Here is a 26,272-nt window from a genome sequence, read left to right on the forward strand (position 1 = left end):
TGCGGCTGCTTTAAGAGAACAGGACTTTTTCTGAGTTCCACTCTTCCTTCTCTTCTTTCACTCCCTCCCTGCCCCCGTCTTCCTTTTCTTTTTTCCCTTCCTTCTCATTCCCTTTCCATTCCCGTCTCTGTGCATGGTGCCTTTCAAGCTGATGGTGTTCAGTAGACACTGAGTACATGAGTCACCACATGCTAATGAGAAACGAGTGAAGGGCAGCACTGGGCTGTTCACTGCCTCCTGCCTAGTTGTGACTTCCTTCGCTCTCCACTAATGGGACAAAGTGTCTCTCCTTAATTAACGGGAAGCCAGAGATTGTGCAATTTTCGTCGAGGCAGCTGCAGGCAGAAGAGAACCAGCAGTGTCTGCATGATTGTTCTGCTGACCCTTTGGGGCCAACAACATCCTGGCCTCCCGGAGAAAGGAAGGAGCCGTCCAAATGAAGAAGTGAGACTCTCTGGCAGACTGGTGAGGGTGGCCCCCAAAGTGGGCGACGCAGAAGATGGGGCCACTCCCATTTTACAGTCGCTCTGAGCTGAGCTGCTTGTGTTCTGTTCTGTTGCCTGAATGAAGCTATTTTGACTTGGAAGCCCAGATCTCTAGGGATTAGGTAAGGGCTCAGAAATAAACAGAACGGACTTTTCACCAGGGCTATGTACCAGAGAGCCGAAACACAAACAGGGCTTTCAATCAGGAGTATTTCTAGCATTGGGGATTGGAAATCCTACACTGAAAGAGCCCATTTATCTTCTGATCCACTATGACCCAGAAGCAAAGTACTGGATTATAAACGAAACACGCTGGGACCCCCAGTGGAGCGCTTCCGGGGAGGTAGAGACGCTCCTTACCCGTGGTGGGTGTCGCTCGGCCCCATCTGGCCTAGTGCTCCTCTGTTTCATAGAATAATGGGTCGCACTCAACTGCAGCTCACGGCCCCAGGACGCAGGTCCTTTCTCTGTGCACACGTACACTCCTAGCAGTGGCACCTCTGATTTCCCAACACCTGCAGCTTTCTTGTAACCCTCAGGCCACCAGAGAACCCCACTGAGGTTCCCCAAAGTCCCTCTCACCGCCGTCCCTCACGAGTGGTAACGTCAAGGGTGGTTGTTGGGAGAGTGGGTGTTCTTCAACCCTCTCCAGCCTTTGTAGGCTCCTCTCCTGCCAGCCCAACCCAAAACCAAAAACCAAAAACCGAAAACCATCCACATCCTCTAAGTAAAAACTACATCGATCTGAAAACAGCTCCAGGAGTGTCTCTTTGGCCCTGTCCACCCAGGGAGGTCTGCGAGCTGACTCTGTTCCCCAGGCTTTAAAATCGACTCTCCTTCCCCTCAGCCAAACCCAGTCATCTGAAAAGGGCAGATCTCAGCCAGGCAGAAAATACCAGGCTGGTGCCCTTTCTTCCTGTCAAGCAGACACCAGCACCCACTCCCGAGCAGCACAGAACTCTGGGCTAGGTAATAAGAGGAGAGACTTGGAAAAGTTCACCTAGTGAAAACCACGAAGGGGGGAAATAAACAGCTTTTAAATGCACAGAAACAGATGATGCAGCAAGCGTGTGCAGAACAAGTCTTTCAGACCTGGGTTGGTGTTTTAGCTCTGCTACTAACCGGCTGGGCTGACTTTGGGTAATTCTCTCCATCTCTCTGAGCCTTGGTCTCCCAGGTCTCCACAGGTGAAAATCAGTCCCCCCTCGCATGACTGCAGGCAATGGAAGTACGGTGCTGACCACAGCAGGGGCCCATCTGGCAGCAGCAGCCGCCTTGCAGCAGGACGGCAGCAGCAAAGATGACGATACCGGAGACAGGGCCCAGCCGTCCCCAGCCTTGAATGAGAACCGAGCAGGAAGCAATGGGCAAACTCTTATGAGAGGTTTAAGTTGAACACAGGACGTACTTCCTCAGGGAGATGACCGACAAGCTGGGGGAAGCTGGGATTCTCTTGTAGGGACCCCTGAAATAAAGCCCTGTTCCCAGCAGTTAGCAATGGCTCTGTGTGATTTTGCTCTAGGCAATGAGACAGACGGGCCGACTTGTCAAGGTGTTTTCACGCATCCCAGTTATACTCGTTCTCTGTGGCAAATGCAGAAAGAGTGAAATTCAAGAAATTAAAGCGTCTACGACCAGGCACAAGAACCTGAATCTTCAGGGGGAATATTCTCAGCTCCCTGCTTCTCTCGTCTGCACTCAGTACGGAGAGCACAGTGACCCTCTAAAGTAACCACGGAAGGACATTCTACCTAAGAAATCATTGCCAAGTGGCTAGAATTACTGAAAGTGGCGCCGTGGATGCCTGCACACTCCCAAGTCCTGTATTTTCTTGCACACGGTAGTCAAAGGACTGCTTGGTTGCTTGGATTTTTTCCCTCGAGCGTTAACTGTCAGCCAACAGCTGCACACAGTGGTGCTTCTCCTGACGTCTTTCAGCCTCCTTCACATCTGGAACAAGGGCGATGACTTCAGAGGCTGGAAAAACTAGATTCCAACACTCAATGCCTTCAAGTTGCTTTTTAAAATTTTTACTCATTTATTTTGATTTTGTTTGAAAGGCACAGAGACAGACAAAATAGCTATCTTCTGTCTGTTGGTTCACTACTCAGATGCTTTCAACAACCATGACTGGGCCAGTCCAAAGTCACAAGTCTGGAACCCAATCCAGATCCCCCGCATGGATGGTAATGACCCAAGTACTTGAGCCATCTCCTGCTGCCTCTCAGGCTGCCCAAACAGGAAGCTGGAATTGGAAGCAGAGCCAGGAGTCTGACCCAGGCACTTTGACAGGGGTATCTGAGTGTTTTTCTCTCTTATTTTTTCCTTAGGTTTAGTTCCTAGCATTGATATGATGCCATCGCCTTTATGAAGATTTAAGTCTACAGGAATACCGATATCTATCTTAGAGACTTGGAACTGAAGCCGCGGGAGTGTGGACTTCCCGGGAGCTCATGCAGAAGTGTGTCTTGAGTCCCAATCTCCCAACCCTTTCAGGTGCACACAATCAGCATGTGTTTCAGGATCCAGCAAAGTGAAGAAAGCAAGAAAGTGTGCTGATCAATGCAAGCTGGATTTTCCTTTCCAGAAAACACCTGTGCAAGTGTTGATGTATTCTCAGTATGTGTGCATGCATGCACGTGTGTGTACAGCAATCAAAGTCATCCCATGACCTGGGCCTAAGAGACTTTCTCTGCTGCAATGTGCTGTTTACCTTGATGTCTAAGCAAAATATAATTTCTGGCAATTACAATAATTACAGTGACAGATTGTGTTTTTTTGTAGCCTCCATTTCAAGAGTTGTATGTGAAGTCAAAGTCGCCTTATTTAGGGTGAGGGGTGAAGACTTCTGAGTTCTCCGGCAGGTTAACTCCAGCCCTCCACTGCTGGCTGGATGTCTGACACAGTGAAAAGTGCCTCGCAAGCTGGAAGTATACATCAAGAGCACGCGGCCTTGTCCTAAAATAGCAACTGTGGTTTAATGAAATGTGGAGCCTGAGAGCTTCCTGGGATGACAGCAAGAGAGGCTTCTACATTTGGGAGACAGTTTTGTAATTTGCATATTTATTGGGGCCCTGGCTGCAGAGAAGACCAGGGGCAGACAGGGCCCTAACTCGGGGCAGGTCCATTAACTTTGTGCACCCAGCTGATGGATTTGTTTATTTGGGTATAAAAATAATTGGCAGTTGAGTGTGTGATGGAAAATGCCCCTTTGGGACCACTGCCCTCAAAGGGGAAGCTGGCTTTTCTACCCTCAGGGGCAGGTGTCCCAGGGCAGCAATGCCCCTGCAGCCCAGGTACAGTCAGCTTTCATTGGGAGCTTACATCCCTGGCTCCCCTCCACCTGCAGGAAATAATTCCTCTTTGCTCTGTGCATCTTTCTTCTTTTACAACTCTGACTGTAGTCCTTAGCCTCACCACTGGCCAGCTGGCCACCGCCAAGCAGAACAGGCCTAGCCGCTCCTGGGAGTAACTGGGCAGGTGGGGGGAAGTTCTGTTATTTCCAGATTACTACGGGGTATTTTTGTTAATCGATACAGCCCTGGGAGTAGACAAGATCCTATGCTTCAGTGCAGACACATGGACCTTGGGCAAGCTGCCCGACCCCCTGTGAGCATAGGCTTTCTCCTTTGCAAGACGGGGACAAAAGTAGAAGCCACCTCACTGTGGGGTGAGGACTTGAGATGAACATGGGGCAAAGCGCTCAGCAAGCACTCAGCGAAAAGTCGCAAATTTGCTCTTACTGAGTTGTTTGCTGTTATTAGCAATTGGCGTCCCCTGGGGACCCCCCCCCCTTCCATTTCCCTGTCCGTTTTTTTTTTTTAATTACACTCAGCTTTTTGGGAATTTTAAATTATTGTTTCAATTGTATAACTTGTGGGGTATATTGTGATACTTTCACACATGTTCAGTGTGCCATGATCAAATCACATTTGCATCCTGATGTATGTTTTTTTTTTTTAAATCTGGTTAATAATTAGTAATTGTATAAAAGTATGGGGTTCATATGGGCACTGGTTGGGGTCCTGGCGGCTCTGCTTCCAATCCAGCTCCATACTAACAGCCTGGGAAATCAGCTGAAGATGTCCCAAGGTTTGGGCCCCTGCACCCATGTGGGAGATCTGCCTGGAAGAAGTTCCGGCTCCTGGCCTTGGCCTGGCATAGTCTTGGCCATTGCAGCCATTTGTAGAGTGTAACAGCAGGTGGAAGATAACTCTCTCTCTCCCTCTCTCTCTGCATTTGTGCATGTGTGTGTATCACTGACTTTCATATAACCAAATAAATTAAAAAGAAAAAAAATGTATGGGGTTCAGTGAGATATTTCAATAAATGCACACAGTGTGTACTGATCAAACAGAGTAATTAACCCTTCCCTCTCCTTGTCGGTACCCTGCGTTGGAAGCTCTTCTCTTCTGTTTATTCACAGTCTGTATAAAAGGTCACCCCGCTGGACTGTGAAACACTAGAACTCATTCCTTCTATCTGACCTACGTTTTGGTGCCTGTTATCAAACCTCTCTCTAGCCCTCCAATCTCTTTCCAACTTCTGATAGTCACTATTCTGCATTCAGATTAACTTTTTATTTTTTGGCTTCTACATCTGACACAGAACACGTGGTGTCTGTCTTTCTGAATCTGACCTGTTACACTTCACTTACAGTTCCTTCCTCCAGTCCAACCACTTTGCTGTAAATGATGTCATTTCTCCTCCACGGTGAAATGCTTGCATTGCGCATCTGTACCACAGTCTCTGCCTCCACTCATCTATTGGCTGGCATAGAGGTCAATTCTGCATCTTAACGACTGCAAATAGTGCATCAGTGGACGTGGGAGTATATGTATACCTTTGACACAAAGGTACTTCAAAAAGTTTATGGAAAATGTGTATTATGAAGAAAAGTAGGCATGGTTTCACAATTATTTTGCACAAAAGAAACTCATCTTTTAATTCCATTTTCCATGAGATTTTTGAAGTAACTTTGTATGCTGACTTCATTTCTTTTGTATATGATTCCAGGACAGGGATAGTTGGATTATATGGTAGATCTGATTTTAGTTATTTTTTTCAGGAACCTCCCTATTGTTCTCTATAATGATTGTACTAATTTACATTCCCACCAAGAGTGTGTAAGAATTTAATTTTCTTTATAACATTTATATTCTTTAAATTTCTATATGTCCTTTTTTTTTGACAGGCAGAGTGGACAGTGCGAGAGAGAGACAGAGAGAAAGGTCTTCCTTTGCCGTTGATTCACCCTCCAATGGCCGCCGCTGCTGGCCCACCGCGCTGATCCAATGGCAGGAGCCAGGTGCTTTTCCTGGTCTCCCATGGGATGCAGGGCCCAAGTACTTGGGCCATCCTCCACTGTACTCACTGGCCACAGCAGAGAGCTGGCCTGGAAGAGGAGCAACCGGGACAGAATCCGGCGCCCCGACCGGGACTAGAACCCGGTGTGCCGGCGCCACAAGGCAGAAGATTAGCCTAGTGAGCCACGAAGCCGGCTTCTATATGTCCTTTATATCAATATTTGTCATTTTTTTTCTTCTTGATAATCATTATCCTAACTGGAGTGAGATGATATCACATTGAGGTTTTAATCTGCATTTCCCCATGGTTAATGATTTTGACCATTTTTTCTTAAATTTGCTGGGAATTTGAATTTCTCCTTTTGAGAAGTGTCCATTTATATCACTTGCCCATTTCTTAATTGGATTATATGTTTTTTTAATATTGAGTTCTTTGAGTTCCTTATATATGCTAGATATTAATCCTTTATCAGATAAATAGTTTGCAAAATTTTTCTCCCATTCTATAGGGTGTCTCTTTACTCTGTTGATTTTTTTCTTTGCTATGTAGAAACTTCATAGCTTGATATAATCCCATTTGTCTTTTTCTGCTTTTGTTAACTGTATTTCTAGGTTCTTAGCAAAAAAAAAAAAGATCATTGTTTATACTGATATTCTGAAGTGTTTCCCCTATGCTTTCTTTTAGTAGTTTTGCAATTTCAGATCTTTCATTTAGGTCTTTGATCCATTTTGAGTTGTTTTTTGTATAGGGTCAGAAGTGGTGACAAGATTAAGTTTTCTGCATATGAATATTCAGTTTTCTCCAGCACCATTTATTGATGAGGCTATCCTTTCTTCAATGTATGTCTTTGGCACTTTTGTTAAGAATCAGTTGGTGGTGTTGGCACTCTGGCATAGTGGGCTAAGTTGCTGCCTGCAGTGTCTATGGGCACTGGTTTGAGATCCAGCTATTCCACTTCCAATCCAGCTCTCTGCTATAGCCTGGGAAAACAGTAGAAGATGGCCCAAGTCTTTGGGCCCCTGCACCTTCATGGGAGACCTGGAAGAAGCTCTTGGCTCCTGGCTTCAGATTGGTGTAGCTCTGGCCATTGTGGCCAATTGAGGAGTGAACCAGAGGATGGAAGATCTCTCTCTCTGCCTCTCCTTTCTCTGTGTAACTCTGACTTTCAAATAAATAAATAAATCTTACAAAAAAAAAGAATCAGTTGACTGCAGATGTTAAGGTTAATTTTTGGAATCTCTACTCTATTCCATTGGTTTATGTGTCTGTTTTTATGTCAGGATCATGCCACTTTGGTTATCATAATTCTAGTTCATCTCAACATCAGGTATTGTGATGCCTCCAGTTTTGTTCTTTTTGCTCAAGATTGTTTTTGGCTATTTGGGGGTCTTTTGTGCTTCCACATAAGTTTCAGGATTGTTTTTTCAAGTTCTGAGAATAATGCCATTGATTTAGAAGGGGACTGCATTCAATCTGTAAATTGCTTTGAGTAGTATGAGCACTTTAATGATACTAATTCTTCGAATCCATGAATAAGGGAAGTTTTCCATTTCTTGGTGTTTTCTTCAATTTCTTTTATCAGTGTTTTGTAATTTTCCTTGTAGATGTCTTTTGCATCCTTGTTTATATTTATTTCTAGGATTTTATTTTTTGTAGCTATTATATATGGGGCTGCCTTTATGATTTATTTTTCAGTGAGTTCATTATTGGTTATAAAAATGGTTATATAATTATATAATTATAAAAATATTATTGATCTTTTTGTATTGATTTTACAATCTGTAACTTTACTGAATTCATTTATCAACTCTCTTAGTCTTTCAGTGGAGTCTCTGGTTTTTCCTATATGTACAGAATCATGTCATATGCAAACAGCAATAATTTGACTTGCTTATTTCCTATTTGGAGGCATTCTGGTTCTTTCTCTTGCTCAGTTGCTTTGGCTAAGACTTCCAGTGCCATAATGAATAAGAATGGTGAAAGTAAAGTGTTTGCTAATAACAACAGATAGAACTAAAAAGGAGAGGATGATCCTACATGGGAAGCATGCCATATAACAGACTCATAGAATGACAAATACACTAAATAGCACTCTGACCTCAGAATCAGCCCTTAAGGCATTCGGATCTGGCTGAAAAGCCCATGAGAGAATTTCAGGCATGGAAAGCCAAGACAATGAGGCAAAAAAATGATCTATATGAAGGATCTCTGTGAGTGAGAGCCCAGTGGAAAGGAAGGTCCATCAAAGAAGGATGTACTTTTCTCTGAAGGGAGGAGAGAATTTCCATGTTGTTTATGGCCCTAAGTACTGACGGAGTTTGTGAACTCAAAAGGCTTCCATAGCCTTGACAGCTCATGGCAAGAGCCTCAGGTAATCACTGACTTCATAAACAAGATGATTAAAAATGAATCTTAATGAAGAATGGGTGGCAGAAGCAGTAGGAGGTGGGACAGTTTGGGGGTGGGAGGGTGGGTATGGGGGGAAGAACTGCTATAATCCAAAAGCTGTACCTATGAAATTTATGAAATAAAAGATTTCTAAAAAAGAATGGTGAAAGTGGATATCCCTGTTTGGTTCCAGATCTAAGAAGAAATGCTTTCAGCTTTTCCCCATTCAGCACGATGTTGGCTATGATTTTGCCATATATTGCCTTTATTATGTTGAGGTACATTGCTTATTTTTTTAAAGATTTATTTATTTTTTTGAAAGGCAGAGTTACAGAGAGGCAGAGGCAGGGGGAGGGAGGGAGTTGAGGGGAGAGAGGGAGAGAGAGAGAGAGAGAGAGAGAGAGAGAGAGAGAGGTCTTCCATCTGCTGGTTCACTCCCCAAATGGCTGCAATGGCTGGAGCTGTGCCAGTCTGGAGCCAGGATCCAGGAGCCAGGATCCAGGAGCCAGGAGCTTCTTCCAGGTCTCCCATATAGGTGCAGGGGGCTAAGCACTTAGGCTATCTTCTACTGCCTTTCCAGGCCATAGCAGAGAGCTGGATGGGAAGTGGAGCAGCCAGGACTCGAACTGACACCCATATGGGATGCTGGCACTGTAAGTGGCGGCTTTACCCACTACATCACAGTGCTGGCCCCAGTATATTACTTCTATACTTGGTTTGCTCAAGGGTGCTTTTTGTTTAATCATGAGTGGATCTTGAATTTTATCAAATGCTTTTCTTAAATTTCTATTGAGATGATATTTTTTTATTCTTCATTCTCTCGATCTGATGTATTATGTTTATTGATTTGTGTGTATTGAACCATGCCTACAACCTGGTTAGGATGAATAATCTTTCCTAATTTTTTGATTCAATTTTCTAGTATTTTGTTAAGAATTCTTGCATCAGTGTCCATCAGGGAAATTATTCTATAGTTTTCTTTTTCTGTTGTGTCATTGTCTGGTTTTGGAATCAAGGTAGTGCCAGCCTCATCAAATGAGACTGGAAGGGTTCCCTCTCTTTCAATACTGAGGAATAGTTTGAGAAGAATAGATGCTAGCTCTTTGTCAAAAGTATGGTAGAATTCAGCAGTGAAGTCATCTGGTCCTGGATTTTTCTTTGTTGGGACTGATTGAATCTCATATTTCTTATTAGTCTGTTGAAGTGTTGTATGTCTTCATGGTTCACTTTTGGTGGGTTATGTGTGTCTAGTTATTTGTTCACTTATTCTAAGGTTTCCAATTTGTTAGTATAAGTTTATAATAGTCCCTAGTGATCCTTGAATTTCTGTGGTATTGGTTGTAACTTTTTTTTCATCTCTGAGTTTACTTATTTTAGTTCTCTTTTTTGTTGGTTAGTCTAACCGAAGATATGTTGATTTTGCTTATCTTTTCAAAAAACAAACTGTTCATTTTCTTGACCATTTGCATTTTAAAAAGTGTATTTCATTTATTTTTGCTGTGATCTTTGTAGTTCTTTGCCTCTATTAATTTTGGGTGTGGTTTGTTCCAGAATTGATAAGGCTATTTATCTGAAATCTATTTCTAAAAATACATGTATCCTATAAGTTTTGATATGTTGTATTTATATTTTTGAGAAAATTTTTACATTTCTCTTTTGATTTCTTCACTGATTCATTTTTTTTTCAGAAGCATGCTGTTATCTCCATATATTTGTATAATTCCTAGTTTCTTTTGTTGTTGATTTCTAGTTTTAGTCCACTGTGCTCAGGAAAAATACCTGATATAATTTTGATTTTTAAAAATTTGTTGAGGGGCCAGCATTGTGGTGTAGTGGATTAAGCTGTCAGCTGTGAAGCTGGCATCCCATATGAGTGCAGGTTCAAGTCCCAGTTGCTCCACTTCAAATCCAGATCCCTGTTACTATTGCTGGGGAAACAGTGGAAGATGGTCCGATGCTTGGGCCTCTGCCAACAATGTAGGAGACTCAGATGAATCTGGTGAGTCAGGTCTGGCCCAGTGCCAGCCATAGCAGCCATTTGGGGAGTGAACCAGTGGATGGAAGATCTCTCTCTCACTTCTTCTCGCTCTCTCTTCCTCTCTCTCTCTTCTTCTCTCTCTCTTCCTCTCTTTTCTTTTCTCTATTTCTGAAACTGTTTTCAAATAAATAAATAAATCTTAAAAGATTGTTGAGATTTATTTTGTAGGCTAATATATGTTCAATATGCTGATGAAAAGAATGCATATTCTGCACTTGTTAAATGAAATGTTTGTAAATGTCTGCTAGATTCATTGGGTGGATAGCATAGTTTAATTCTTATGTTTCTTTTCTTCTTCTTCTTTTTTTTGTATGAACCATCTGCCCATTGATAAAAGTGTGGTCAATTCCCACCCTGTTGTTGTTTTGGGGTATATCTCTTCTTTTAGGTTTAAAAATGTTTTATAAAATGGGGTGCACTGGTGTTCTAGCTTTGGGTCCATATATATTTACAACTGCTGTATCTTGCTGCTGAAGGGTCCCTTGCTCATTATATAGTGATCTTTTATGTCTTTTTCACAGGTTTTGAGTTAAGGTCTATTCTGTGTAATATAATTACAGCTACCCCCCATTCATTCACTTTTGGTTTCCATTTGTATGGGCTATCTTTTCCCATGGTTACATTTTCAGACTGAATGGGTCTCTATTGAAAAAGTGAGTTTCTTGTAGGAAGCATTTCACTGGGTCATAATTTTTAAATATTTTCCATCATTCTGCATTTTGTAATTGGGGAATTTAGTTCATTTACATTCAAGATTATCACTGATGAGGAATTATTTAGTCCTGTAATTAAAAAAAATTCTTCCATTTGGTTTGAATATTCTTCGTGTGTTCTTTTGTTGTATTGTTCTTTGTGGTTTGGGGGTTTACAGTATTGACAAGATTGAGTCTTTCCTAATGTATGTGTATCTGTACTTCTAGAGGGTTCTGTGCTTTTACTTGTTTTCAGATGGTAGTTATCTTTCTTTTGTTCCTTGATTCAGAACCCCCTTTAGCATTGTTTGAAAGTTCAGTCTGGGAGTGATGAATTTCCTCTTCTTGCTTGTCTTGGAAAGTCTTTGTTTCTCCTTCATTGATAAATTCAGAAATTGGACTATATCATTCCATTCCCTCCTGGATTGTAAGACTTCTGCTAAAAACTCTGCTGTTAGCAATCAGCATTATGGCGTAATGGGTAAAACTGCAACCGGTGACACCAGCATCCCATATGGGCGTCTGTTCAAGTCCTGACTGCTCCACTTCTAATCCAGCTCCCCACTAATGGCCTGGGAAGGCAGCGGAAGATAGCCCAAGTGCTTGGGCCATTGAACCCAAGTGGGAGATCCAGAAGAAGCTTCTGGTGCCTAGCTTTGGATTGGCCTACCTCTGGCTGTCAAGGCCATTTGGGGAGTGAACCAGTGGATGGAAGATCTCTCTCTCTCCCTCTCTCTCTCTCTCTGTAACTCTGCCTTTCAAATAAACGAAATAAATTTTAAAACAAAATCTGCTGTTAGTCCAAAGGGGATTTCCTTCAAACATAACTTGGCATTTTTCTCTTGTGATTTTTAGCAATCTGTGTGTTGTAGTTTGGATAGTTTGATGATATATGTTATTTTGCTTGAGAATCTTTTTTTGGTCATGTCTATTTTGGGTCCTAAGGTTTTATAGTTAGATGTCTACATATTTCTCAAGCTTGAGAATGTTTTCCGCTATCATTTCATTAAATAGGTTTTTTGTGCCTTACTCTTCTCCTTCAGGAATATCCAAAGTTTAAATATGTGTTCATTTAATGGCGTACCCAAAGGTTTTGCAGGCTTCTTCATTCTTCTCCCTGCCCAATCCTTCCCCACCCACCACCAACTGGGGTATTACATGAGACCTGTTTTCAAATTTGACTTCTATCTCTTGTGCTTGATCTACTGATATAATATGTTGTTGAGGATTTCAACTCTGTATTTAATTTGACTTACTGAGCTCCTCATTTCCAAGATTTCTGTTTGGTTCTTTTTCAAGATCTCAGTCTGTCTGCTAAATGTCCCATCCATGACGTGCACTATCTTCCTAATTTTGTTAAGCTGTGTTTATTCTATCAGGTCTCTTTGGGTATCCTTACAGTCATGCTTTTGCATTCTTTATCAGATATTTTTCTATCTCCTTTCCTGTGGATTCTGTTACTAAAGGGCTATTGTGTCCCTTTGGAGGTGTTGCTTCTTGGGATACCTATGTGTCGGGTGGGCTGGTGGGCTGTATGGCTCTTGAAGTGTGGCCTATGTGCTAACAGGCTTTTTCCTGAAGCTGTGTCTTTGGGTCTCAGCTTGGAAGCTACTTTGGCTTCATTTGCCATTGTGTACCCTAGTGCCGTCTCCTTACACCTTCTTTTGCTGTAATCCATGACAGCAGCCATGGAGGGCTGGGGTCCTGTTCCGTTCCAGGCCTTGTGGCTCTGATGGTGGTGGCAGCAGTGGGGGTCGGGTCAGGGCTGTGAGGGCACAGGGTCCTGTGGGTGCCAGCAGTGGTCTGCAGTGGTGGGGAGGGGCCTGGAGTCCTGGCAGTAGTGCTCAGCGGTGGGCACGGGGCGGGGGTCAAGGGAGCACGAGCCTGCACTCCTAGTGGAGTGGCATGGGTTCTGCCAGTAGTCCTCTCTCTCACCTTGGTGACTACCTGGCAAGCTTCCTTACTTTCCCCAGCCAACATCACATCTTAACCAACATTTCATTAAGAATACTATTCGTCACTGAATGGATTCTTAATGTAGCTATCAATACATCCTGTTTTGCTCTCAAAAACTGTAGTTGGACCTGCATTCTTGACCTGTGAAATACCAAAACTCCATAGATGAGCTAGTGTGGGTGTTGGAAAGGTGGAAATCAGTCCAGGTGGGTGGGCTCTTTGTGAGAGACGGTAACTAGGAGAACGGCCGGCAGTGCACGGTGAGAGACGGAGGGTGTGCACGGAGGAGGAGTCTGTGCTGTTGAAGGGCACTGGCATCTACTATACGGCTGCTTTCCAAATTATCAGGCACAAGAAGCACAATCAGAACGAATGATGAGTTAGCCTGGTGCATTAGGTCATGCAGCAAAACTGATTAAGGTTTATCCTTGAGAGATGCGTGAGGTTAGTTCTGATTCCAGTGGAAGGACAGGATTCCGGGTAAAGTTACCAAAAAAGGAGGACCACCATTTAGAGGGGTTCAGAGAAAACTCCTAACCTAAAAATCTTCCACACGACGCGTCCTGTCCCTTCCATGTCGCGGCTCACAGGTGACGATGCGCTGGGGGCGGTGCCTGACCTCAGGGGAGTGAAGGAGCAGAAGGCTTCAGTCCTACCGAGAACCACCTGCCTTGCTGCCGGAAAGCGGGGCAACCTGGTGCACGCACAGCTGCCCACGGAGGGAGCTTCCTTCCTGGTCAGTTACCCTGCCTCTCAGTGCTGGAAGCCTCACCCCTGTCCTACCATCTCTCGTCAGCTCCCACTGGACCGCCGCCACCCCCACCGGCCCTTGTCATCGCTCCCAACTGCACCACAAGGGAGAGCTGGGGCTCCCCCCCCCCACCAGTAGTCTCACTCCTCAACAACCCCTATCCTCCAGGGGCAGCCACCTGCCTCCATCATGGGCTGGACGCCATCCTCCCATCCCCTCCCAAATTCGTATGTTTGGGCCCTACGCTACAGCGGCTCAGAGCGTGTTTGGAGAGAGGGCATTTAGAGAGGTGACTAGGTAAAATGAGGTCGCACGAGTGGGGCCTGATCTTTACAAAAAGAGATGAGACACAGGTTACACACAGACCGAGGGACAACCACTAGAGCACACAGTGAGAAGCCAGGGACAGAGGCCTTAGGACAAAGCAACCCTGTCCACACCTTGATCCACCTGTGGCCTGAGAACCACGAGAGCACGCATGAGCTTTTGTTTGAGCTGCCCATCTGTGGTATTCACTGTGGTGACCTCCGCACACTCTGACATCACCCCAAGACTGCTGGGGCTCCCCACCCCACCCAGCCTGCCCAGGGCCGCGTCTCTCCCGAACTCTCCTGCCAGCTGCTTCGAGCACATTCTGGACAAGTCTTTTTTTTTTGCCACGTCCCTCCTGCTAATTCCTAATCTGGGATAATCAGACCTGGTGATCATGGAATAATCCCTGCCTCCTCAGCCTGGCTGTGTTGGAGCACAGCGCACCAGCCGTGGGAGGGGCCCAATCCACGCCCCCGCTGGCTTTCTCCACTGTTGCTCAGCTACCCTGAGTCCAGCACCACGGCGATTCTGTCTGCACTGCTCACGGCAAGCCCGGTCATGCCGCTGCCCCTCTGCTTCCCAGTGCACTTGTTCTCTGGCTCATGTGCAACACTGGGCAGGGTTTCTGCACCTACACTTGCTGATGCAGCCCTGGTGTACCCTCCAACACTCGGCTGTCCCCAGGCAGAGGAGGCATCCTTCCCTTCTCGGCAAGAGAGTCCAGACCATCAAAGGTGATTCTATGCACTGCTGATAACTTACCCCCAACCTGCAGAATGCAATGAGTCCCGATCGTCACAGTTCTAATTAACTTTCTTTAAAAAAAGGAGGGACCAGCATTGTGGCATAGTGAGTAAGGCCGCTGGGCCTGCAAAGCCAGCATCTCATATGGGATTCGCGCTGCTCTACTTCTGGTCCAAGTCCCTACTAACACACCTGGGAAAGCAGCCGAAGCCAGTCCCCTTGGGCCCCTGCACCCACGTGGGAGACCTGGAAGAAGCTCCTGCCTTTTGGCTTTGGTCTGGCCCAGCCCAGGCCATTGTAGCCATCTAGGGAGTCAAACAGTGAGTGGAAGATCTTTCTCTCTCTGTTTCTCCCTCTTTAACTCTGCTTTTGAAATCAATAATTTTTTTAAAGTGCAACTGGAATTAAACGTTCATTTAAATCATTAGTGCTTTCCATTTTTGGTTTCCCATGGTAATTTGGTTAAAAGAAGTTTCTGCAGAACACTTAGGGAAAACTGACACCAAACAACAAAATTGGGACCGTGCAGACCTCTCTGGCCTTCTGGGTTTTGAAAGAAACATAAATTAGCACATGTGCTATTGGATTGCATTAGCTTTAGTTCTGGCAGCTTTTCTTCAAATATCGACATCTTTCACAGCTGGTAAAATCAGAGTATTAACTTCCAAACTTTTGGACTGAAAGTAAATCCATATTTTCTGCTATACTATTACAACACAGCACAACCCCTGGTAACACATAGAAGCTGGAAGGGAATATACAGCTGTAAATATTTAATTCTTCAAAGATTCTCCTTTAAAAATATTCAGTGTAGGTGGCCAGCGCTCTCCCTGGGGTACTTGGAGCCTCTGCGATACGGGCCCTGACCCATAGCACACAGAGGGATAAGCCAGAGGTCACAGGGACAGAAGTCAGAACTGGGAAGTGGAGTCATTTGTTGTATCAATAAAGGTGGTCTTCCCTTTCATTAGATTGAAAATGCCAGTCAGTATCAGAGACCCTTGAAATGATGGGAAACTGCAGCCAGGCTACACAAAAGCAATATTTTAAATTAATTGTGGTCAAACTAATTTTCTCTTTAAAAGTTAGAGTGGAGTGAAAGCAGAATTCCTTCAAAGCTTTAATGGATGTTTGCTGCAGTGCCCACTCTGATTCCCTGTGGGAAACTTCCAACCTCTCTGATGAGGATCTTGACCCCCAGTCACTGGAAGGGATAAGCCACGGACAGAAAGTGTTCAAGATCAAGTTCAAAGGCAGTGCACAAAAGAGTGTTAAAATGAAACATTCAGTGGATAAAATGAATGCCATAGGAAAAAGTATTATGTTCAGCTGGGAACCCACGCGATCAATACTGAAAAAAGTAGCTGCCACAATTTCGCCGCTTATAATACTATTAATGACAACAACAAGGTTTTGTGTCTCATGTAATCGTTTACAAATCACTTTCACATGCATTTTCATTGTCAGAAACAGCTTCAGGGAACTGGTGGGTTGGCTGTTAAGGCAGTGGGACTTCAAAAACTCTATGGGCGTGGGGCATGGCAGCACAGCAGCTTAGGCCTCAGTATTTGGGATATCCACTCCCGCTTCTTTCGATCCAGCTTCCTGCTAAAATGCACATGGAGGCAGCATGATGGAAACCATGCTGGAGTCCCTGCCACCCGTGTGGGAGACCGGCTGGAGCTCTAGGTTCCTGGGTGGGCTGGCCCAACCCTCACTGTTGCGGGCTTTGGGGGGAGCACGAGAGTGGATGGGTGATATTACTGTCCTCTCTCTCTGTTGCTCTGCCTTTCAAATACATAAAAATAAACAAAAGCACCCCCCCCACACACACACCAAAAAACTTCATGGAACTTGAAATCTGTTTAGTTTCGAGGGGAAGCAAGATCACTTATTAAGTGAGCTAGCCCTTGATTTTATGATAAACTGTATAATTTATGATTCTTCTACTGTAGAAAAATCATAGCTTTTCTGTATAGTCATGATCAAAATGGTAGAATCCTTGTTAACTTACGTTTAGGTAAATCATATTCTAATTTAGCTGGGTTTGAAGGCTTTAAGACGTCACTGACTTGGGAAGGTTCACAGTTAGCAGGACTCAGAGCAGTTATATTTTCATCGTACACCACGTTACACTCGATCATTTATAGCTGTCTCACAAAGGACATCGGCTTTGAACACAAACTCAAAGGTGTGTGTAAGCTGGAACCTGCTGCTGTTCCTCTGGGCCAATCAAGTTGTCCTCTGAAAACCTTACGAGGATTTGCACATCTGCTAGACAAAGTGTAAAGTGGATGCAGGAAACACAACTTCCTGTAAGAATTCATGACTTTCATGTCGCTACTTGGATGGCGTTAGCCCCCAGTGGGAGAGTGGCTCGCTGGGAGAGCGGACTGAGCCGCTGCTGTCCAGACGTCGCGGACACACAGGCTGCGCTCCTGCCACGGGGATTCTCGGGTCCACCTGCGCTCTTGTCCAGCTTGTCACATCCTGCTCCCGAGAAGCTATGATTGGAAAGTATTGCCAGAACTTTGCTTGGATGAAGCAGCATGGGGAACTTAACATGGATCTAATTTTTAAATGGTTCCTCTGTTTTGCATTTCTTGAAATTCAGTGAAAGGCATGATAGGGGACCAGTGGTGGTACGTAGGAGAAGAAGGATTCCTGTGACCGGCGCAGGATTCTGCCCACTTCTGCACCCATTCAGCCAGCCACTACATAGTAATAAGCAGACCATGCTTAATTCAAAAGGAAATATTTTACAGTGACATGCTTGGTAAACGCGTCTCCTACCAGCACAGATGGCATAAAAATGCTTAGTGATTCTTTTTTCAGACTTCATGTCATGCTGTGGGAAGATACGGCTGAAATAAATACATTTTATTTTGTTTTGTGACATTTTCCCATATGATTTAATTATACAGAAGGGCACATCAGAGAGCTCCACTATTAAGTGGGACCCATTATATGCTTAAGAGCAAATTTGAGTCTTTTGTTGAGCACATTTTTAGGAAAATAAATTGTGCGCGCCATGTAAATAATATGACATTTGGCTGCAGTCAGTTTGGTTTATGTGTTTTGCCCAGAGGAACAGGTGATTCAAAGTTTAATCTGCCTCTCGTCTACTTATCCTTAATAACTTGGCACAGTAAGCAGTTCTTGGGATATCAATACACCAATTAACAAAATAATTCTTTCACTGCTGTTGGAATAAAGGGTTGATTCTCATCTACATTTTTTTTTTCAGTTGTCGTGCAGGGCAAATGGAACAAGCAAAACAGTCGCGAGGGAGCGGCGGGAGGAGACAGCGCGGTGTTGTCCCGGCAGATGCGGAGGAGCTGAGCACCACACTCGCTGGCAGGTGCTGGGCAGCGGCCGTCGCCCACCGCCCTGGTACCCAGGACGCACCCGCCTCGCCCCAAAGGCGCCTTTGGTGGACTCTGGAGAGCGCGTCGCACAGCTGATGGAAGCCTCCCGTGAGGGAAACCAAGCCCTTTCCTAGCGAGCCAGGCCGGCGTTTCCCGTGCTGCTCTGTCCCTGGCGAGGCGGCCCGGCCGTGCTCTGGGGAATGGGCTCTCTCCCCGCAATGGCCTCTTTGTCCTCCTGGCAGCGCCCAGGCCTTGGCGCGGCGGGCGAGGTGAGGGGCTGAGGCACTCCCTGCTGAAGTTGGGGGCCACTCCTCGGCCTCTACACAGCCACTGCATCCCGCCCCACCCCCGCCCCGGTGCCAGCCCCTGTCCACACCCAGGACTACCAAACCATCCACTTTTCTGAACAGGCACCATGTAGGCTCTGGTAGATGGCTGCCCCTTGAGACAGAGAGGAGGTCTTACTCCTTTGGTTAAAGTCTCTTAGATCCTAGCCTGCTAGGGGAGGCTCAACACATGCCTTTGGCATCCAACTTCTTTTAAAGCCACAACAGTAGGAGCCAGTGTTGTGGGGCAGCCGGTAAAGCCATGGCCTGCAGCCCAGGCATCCCATATGGACACTGATAGGAATCCCGGCTGCTCCTCTTCCAAGCCAGCTCCCTGCTAATAGCCTGGGAAAGCAGTGGAGGATGGCCCAGGTGCTTGGGCCCCTGCCATCTACCTTGGAGACCCTGAGGGAGCTCTTGGCTCCTGGCTTCTGCCTGGCGCAGCCCTCTGGGGAGTGAACCAACAGATGGAAGCTCTCTCTCTCTCTCTCTCTCTCTCTCATACATACGCACACTGTCTCTCCCTCTCTGTAACTTCACCTTTCAAATAAATAAGTAAATCGTAAAAAAAAAAGCCACAATGGCACACCCCTGCCCAGCACTTCACAGTTTACATGCACAGGGACATACATGCATACCCTGGGCGTGTATTCCTCCACCCAAGTGCCACAGGCATTCTACCATGAAAGTGTGTTAAGACCACAAGCCTCAGACCATTAAGGGACTGTCTGAGGCCACTCACTATCCTTCATAACTGGGCTCTAAGTCTAGGCTTCCGCCTCCAAGCTGTGCGGCCTGGGCTCCAAGTGTGACGGGGCTCCAGTTTGGGTCTCAGGTCCCAAAGCCCAGTGCCGAGCCTGAGATGTGAAGATTTGAGCAGTGCACACTTGTTATCTGAGGGTTTTGCCGTCAGTCCTGGGGCTCCTGGAGTAATGAGTGGCTCAAAGAGATCTTGGGGGTAACTCTGCCTTCTCCCCTACACCATATCCTAACCCAAGGCCAGGGGCCTTGGAGCCAGGGGCCCCCTTGGGATCGCTTCCAGAGTCCAAGTGACGTGGAGGCTGGACAGGAAGTCAAAGCAGTCTTGTCCAGACTCAGGAGAAAATTCACACTGACTGCGTGGACTGGGGAGCAGGCCAGCTGCCCAGGGTGTAAGTGGGGCGAGGATGCCACAGGCCTGCTCAGAGGGGCGGGGCAGGAGAGAGGCCGAGACTGAATGGGAGCTGAAAGACCGCAGTGCGGATATCTGCAGGAATGTGAGGAGGATTAGGGTTATTGCAAAGCAGGGAGGACAGAAACAAATACTGTTTTGTTATGGATTCTGACCCACTTCTACCTCCCAATCACCTCCCTCCCATATGGCCTTGCTGTTCTCAAAAACAAGTATTTTACACATTTTTTTAAAAAGCCAAACCTTTTTCTTTAAAAGAGTGGAAATTTGTAGAACTTCACAGTTACATGTAAGAACAGAAAAATAAGAAATGGAAATCTGAAATAATGTCTAAGCAATTTTGCTTATCTGAGAAAGAACGCTCTTTGGTTCATGGCAACTTAAATAATGAACCAAAACATCTATTTGCCTCTAAAATATAGTATTCATAGATTTAAAATAATAACCGAGACCTGTAAATTCTTTTTGTCCTTGAAAATGGATCTTTGTGATTATTTATCAACCTTTGTATTGACAATAAAATTTACAACTCACACCAAAAGGAATTCAGTCTGAAGTCTAAATCTGTTTTGGTATAAACTCTCTTATAAATTTTAGTATTTCATATGCCACTAAAACTTTCTGAAACCACTCACAGACCATTTCTAAGTTTATAAGATACAATTATAAAGTTAGGTGTAAGAACAAAGGCGTATAAAATATGGACAATAATACTTCTTGTACTATTAAAATCCTCAGAACTGAAATCTGGCTCAGAACAGGGGCTGATGCAAAGCAGTGGCCTTGGCAGGTAGGTGTGGAGATGCCTGGGGGCCCCAGGTGGGAGTGGATCGCTGCATCTTGGCCTGTGTACCCAGCACGCAGCCAATTACCTGGAAAGAAATCAGGTTTAACTTCCTCCAGTCCCTCCCTGCTGGAGTTCTGGATACCCTCCACCTGCAGGCAGAGCCGCCCTCGTTTCCTAGTGAAACCTGGTCAGGTCAGGATCCCGTCAGCCGCTGGGCTCGGGAGAACTGGAGCTGCTCTTACTGCGAGGTCTCTGCTGAGTCCTGCAGGTGCCCTTCTTCCCACACGGGGCAGCCCTCGCCAGCCCTCGTCAGCCCTGCCAGGTCACCCAGGCTCTGCAGCTGCCCTTTGTCTGTGACTCCAGTGTCAGGGTTTGGCTTGGACACGGCCAGGGTCTGTTTTGGTGCTCAGCTCTGGGGACCAGATCTAGCTGACCTTGCCTGGCTGTCGTCCTACTGTGCTTGTTCTAGGGGAGGCTGCAGGATGGCCCTACCTGGGCAGCTTCTCAGAACGCCCATGCCCCAGACTGTGCTCAGACCGCACCCCTGGATCTGCAGGAGGCAAGATGGGGCCAGAGCACCGACTGACAGCGTGGATTGGGGTCCTTCTCAGGCAGGCACTGGTCATACGGGTAACCTGCATGGGCTGAGTCCAAATTTATTCTCCCATGGGATCAGGGAGAGCAGGAGAGGAAGAAACTAGCAGAACCAAATGAGAGCTGAAAAGCCCGTGTTCCACATGCGACTCAGATCATTTAGAGGCATCGGAGTGGGACTGGGGTTACTGCACAGCCAAGGGAAACAGAAATCAGCATCAGAACTTATAAATCTTCCCATGTGATTTCAGATGCAGCCACGGCGGAGAACCATGGTTCTACTAGGGTTTGACGGGACTGGAAGCCATGTAGATAATGACGACTGAGTTCCAAGGTCACCTGCACCTGCCGCTCCTGGACCACATCCCACCCAACAGGATGGTCCTCTTGGAGGTCACCACCTGCCCAGTGCTGGGTGAATGGGCTCCTGTGGCTCTCCCAGCTGGCCTGGCCCCAGCAGCTGGCTGGTGGCTGCTAGCTGTCCTTCAGGCTGTGGCCCAGCAGTCCCAGACCCTAACTGATGGACGTTCCTGCTGATGAAGACACGCATTTCCCCTGGTAAGCAGCATTTGACCCCTCTGACCAAGTGTGCACGTTAGGCCTGTTGCATGAAAACATCTAGACTTACTTGAGATTTCATGCAAATCCACTTGAGAAAATACTACTATTGTAGTGGGATTCATGAACCAAGGCCAGGAAACACTCTTTATTTTTATTATTATTATTATGCCAGCATAAGGCCCACTTGGATTTTTATCCAAAAGTCTGAGCCCCAAAGAGAGATATTTCCTTATATATGGTTTTAGCTTCTTTATCTCCCTTAAATAGCTATATGAGTGCATTTGATCGGATATTCCAATGTTACATGGCGGCTATGGGAATTGATACACTACTGCCTCTGTGTAATAGTTACTGATAACGTTTAACTAGTTTTTCTTCATGCACCTAATATTTCTTCCACACACGTACTGAGCTGTATGCTGTCTGGCAGGGGTTAACACCATCACTCCCTGCTAACAAGCAGAAGCTGGAACAGCTACAAATGAAACATTTGCAGGCCAGCAGATAATGACCACATTTCATTTCCAGGATAAGTGTTTTTTTTTTTCTTTCTAACCGTGGGGAGGCCTCTGCCATACTATCATGGCTAAACCAAAGGCATGTTTACAGATTTCATCCTTTCCTAAATTCTAAACAACTGGCCTGGGATTTTGAGAGTCCATGCACGATATAATAACTGCTATTGGGTCCAGGTAGCCACAGAGCCAAGGAACAGCCCACTCCCAACTCCAGAAGCCAACATACTCAATGCTAAGAAGAAGATGTGGACTGTGCCAAAGTTTCTTAGACTTCGGGAGGATGAAAGGGGTCAAGTTCAGTATCAGCCTAAAAATGAAACATGTACGTTCTATTCTTGTGAATGCATTGTTCAGACATGTTCACACAAGCACACAAAACATGACACATGAAATTGTTTTAAAAGCCTTGAAATAACCTAATGTCCATCAAGAGAGAACCAGTTGCATATGTTAGAGCCATAGAAAGGAATGCACTCAGTTGTTGGATAAATGAGTATATCTACATGCCCCCCAATGGAATGTTCTAGAAGGGAGTGCATGAAATCTGATGTGACAGTTGGCGGGGTGTGAGACCCAAACCCAAAAGGAAACCAAGAAATGATACAAATATTTCATAAAACTTTGAAAATGAATAATCCTAAGTAAGACTTCCACGAGAAGAATGCAAATATGGCGTGTCTTAGGGTGATAAAAAGATCAGTCCTGCTGATGGAGAGGATTCAGATGCAGGAGAAACTACAAGGTAGGGTCAGTAAAGAGCAACCAGACTAGGTACTGCACTGTGGCACAGCAGGTTAAAGCCCTGGCCTGCAGCGCCAGCATCCTATGTGAGTGCCGCTTCGAGTTCCAGCTGCTCCTCTTCTGATCCAGCTCCCTGCTAATGAGCTTGGGAAAACAGCAGAAGATGGCCCAAGTCCTTGGGCTCCTGCACCCAAGTGGCAGACCAGAAGAAGCTTCTGGCTTCTGGCTTTGGATTGGCCCAGCTCCAGACTCTCTCTCTCTCTGTCTCCACCTCTCTCTGTAACTCGTCTTTCAAATAAATACATCTTTTTCAAAAAAAGAACTGAGAAAACTCATTAAAGAAAAGAGAAAGAAAAAGAACGACCAGACCCTGAGCTCCTGACTAGGGGATTTCACTGGGGTCTGGGACGCAATGGAGAGGCAAATGCACAGGATGCTGATGAAGTGATGTGCAGCACCTTCCTGACGGAGCAGACGCCATGTGAGCTGACTCGCACGTCGGAACCCTGGATCTGCGGTGTCCTAACTGTGACCTTCAGTGGCCTGCCATGTCACAGTGCTTGTGAGCGAACACAGTGATAGTCAGAAAGAGACTAGGAGAAGGCCCAAGATAGTCAGTGCTCAATATGGTAGCTGAGGAGGGAAGAAAAACAAAACCAAAGTGTGTAGTAGGAACTCCTCCGAGAAGAGAAATTTTGTTCCCCCCACATTCAGCGGAGGGGGTGGTATTCAGCTAAGTGTGTATGTTCTCAGCAAGTTCAGGTTCAGTAATTCTGAATTGGGGTTGGGAAATTGAAAGGAATATTGAGTTGTGGGGCAAAACAACTGTTTAACTTAATTACTAAAATGCCTAACTTTCCTTCCACGATGTCAATACTGTGCACATTGTAATTTAAGTTTCTATAAACCAGCTGCTTTGTTAAAGTTTAGTCAAAAAGACACATCAGTTATTAATACCTTTCAGTGAGTATGGTACATGAAAAGGAAAAAGGTAATTATTCACCTAAGTCTTGGTGAATTGTGAGACTCTGCATGGAAAGGGACATGAATGTGTTTGCGCTGACTCTGCAGTAAATGAAATATCCTTGAATGAAACACAGGTGGAGACATCTTGAGGTCCAGAGAGGATACAGAGAGGGGGGCACTGTGACATTGTCTGTGTAACAGCTTCCAAGCGGATGGGTTAGCTACCACAGTTTCCTGGGGACTCCAGTGGCTGCAGAATCCTATGAATTTCCTGGAAGCATCAGCTCTGTCAAAATCAAGCAATATTCTCAAACCACAGAGTCCCAAAAATACAGAGGTGACAACAAGCCCATGTCTTGAACTTGACAGAGGATAGATGCATGCAGAGACATTTGTTTGATTCGGGGGGTCTCAATCTAATAACTGTTCTTAGGTACATGGCAAAAGTAACTGAAGGGTGCCGGCGCCGTGGCTTACTTGGTTAATCCTCGGCCTGCAGTGCTGGCATCCCATATGGGCGCCGGGTTCTAGTCTCGGTTGCTCCTCTTCCAGTCTAGCTCTCTGCTGTGGCCTGGGAGTGCAGTGGAGGATGGCCCAAGTGCTTGGGCCCCTGCACCCCATGGGAGACCAGGAGAAGCACCTGGCTCCTGACTTCGGATCGGCGCAGCTCCGGCCATAGCAGCCATTGGGGAGTGAACTAACAGAAGGAAGACCTTTCTCTCTGTCTCTCTCTCTCACTGTCTAACTCTATCTGTCAAGTAAATAAACAAATAAAGTAACTGAAGGGAAAAATTAAAGAGAGGGAGAAGGTTAACAGACCCTCCCCACCCCCGCCCGGATGAGAGCCAGCCTCCCGGTGAGAGGGGCTGGTCAGGTGTGGGCAGGCCCTGTGCTGCCATCAAGGAAGCAGTAGAGGAAGAAGGCGCAGTGTTGGAAACGTAGCAGCGTCGGGGGCCACTGGAAGGAGATGGAGGGGAAAGAGCCAAGAGCGTCCACACATGCTAGGATCATCACCCCGGGCTCTTCCAAGACAATCAGCAGGCATGAGAGGAAGGCGTCCCTTGGCACTCCACTGCCAGAGCGACCCTGGAGGCCCTTCAGTGCCCCAGCGTGCAGAGAATCTAGATAGGATAATAGTTTGGTTGACTTCATTCATGATCTTGTTAAGAGTAAATGAGATACTATCTAGAAGGAACTTAGCAGAATGCTTGTCCTATTGAATACTTAACACAATCTCTGATGAAGGTAGAAAAACAAATTAGGGGACATGGCACCAGGACTCATGTCCATAGCCAGGGACCCAGTCCAGTGCTCTTCACATAAACATGACACACCACTTGCTGCTGTTTCTAACTGCGTAAGTGCCACTATAATAAGGATAGGATAACTTTTCCTTTGAGAGTCCATCAATTTCCTTCATTTTAGCTAAAAATAATAACATTTTTACAACCATGGAATGCCAAACAGATGCAACTTTTAATTAGATGTTAAAATGTTGTATCTGGGCCCACGCTGTGGCATGGCAGGTAAAGCTGCTGCCTGAGGTGCTGGCATCCCACGTGGGTGCCGGTTCGAGTTCCAGCTGCTCCAATTCCGACCCAGCTCTGCTGTCCTGGGAAAGCAGTAGAGGATGGCTCAAGTCCTTGGGACCCTGCACCTGCATGGGAGACCTGGAAGAAACTCTAGGCTCCTGGATTCGGATTGGCCCAGCTCTGGCCATTGTGGCCATTTGGGAGCAAACCAACGTATGAAAGACCTCTCTCTCTCTCTGCCTTTGCCTTTCTGTGACTCTGCCTTTCAAACAAATAAATAAATAAATCTTTAAAAATATTTTTTTTGACAGGCAGAGTGGACAGTGAGAGAGAGAGACAGAGAGAAAGCTCTTCCTTTTGCTGTTGGTTAACCCTCCAATGGCCGCTGCCGCTGGCCGCACTGCGGCCGGTGCACCGCGCTGATCCGAAGGCAGGAGCCAGGTGTTTCTCCTGGTCTCCCATGGGGTGCAGGGCCCAAGCACTTGGGCCATCCTCCACTGCACTCCCTGGCCACAGCAGAGAGCTGGCCTGGAAGAGGGGCAACCGGGACAGAATCCGGCGCCCCGACCGGGACTAGAACCCGGTGTGCCGGCGCCGCAAGGTGGAGGATTAGCCCATTGAGCCACGGTGCCGGCCTAAAAATAATTTTTAAAAGTTGAGAGAGAGAGAGAGGAGAGAGAGAGAGAGAGAGAGAGAAAGAAAGATCTTCCATCTGCTTGTTCATTCCCCAAATGACTGTAACTGGCAGTGTTGGGCCAGGCCAAAGCCAGAAAGGAGCCAGGAGCTTCTTCCAGGTCTCTGACATGGTGCAGGGGCCCAAGGACTTGGGCCATCCTCCACTGCTTTCCCAGACACATTAGCAGGGAGATGGATCAGAAGTGGAGCAGCCAGGATTCGAACCCATAGGGGATGCCGGTCCTGCAGGCAGAAGTTTTACCTGCTACGCCACAGCACTGGCTCCCAACATGAATTTCTAAAGCTAAAGAGGGTGAGTGGAGCTGGAGGACGGTACTCAAGTCAGAGGCCCTCAGCTTT

General features: G+C 46.1%; 1 protein-coding gene across 3 annotated transcripts in view; it reads right to left on the reverse strand.

Annotated features, from left to right (window-relative positions):
- The window catches only part of PACRG (parkin coregulated), a 578,050-nt gene that overhangs the window by 122,915 nt on the left and 428,863 nt on the right, over positions 1-26,272 (reverse strand). Inside the window, exon 5 of one of the 3 annotated variants that reach the window (XM_051855185.2) lies at positions 1-26,272. This exon is cut by the window's right edge and continues 5,795 nt beyond it. The exons of the other annotated variants lie outside the window; for them this stretch is intronic. The gene's annotated coding sequence lies outside the window, so the exon portion shown is untranslated. 3 annotated transcript variants of the gene reach the window in all.

This window comes from Oryctolagus cuniculus, chromosome 5 (assembly GCF_964237555.1).
Source record: "Oryctolagus cuniculus chromosome 5, mOryCun1.1, whole genome shotgun sequence".
Lineage (NCBI taxonomy): Eukaryota > Metazoa > Chordata > Mammalia > Lagomorpha > Leporidae > Oryctolagus > Oryctolagus cuniculus.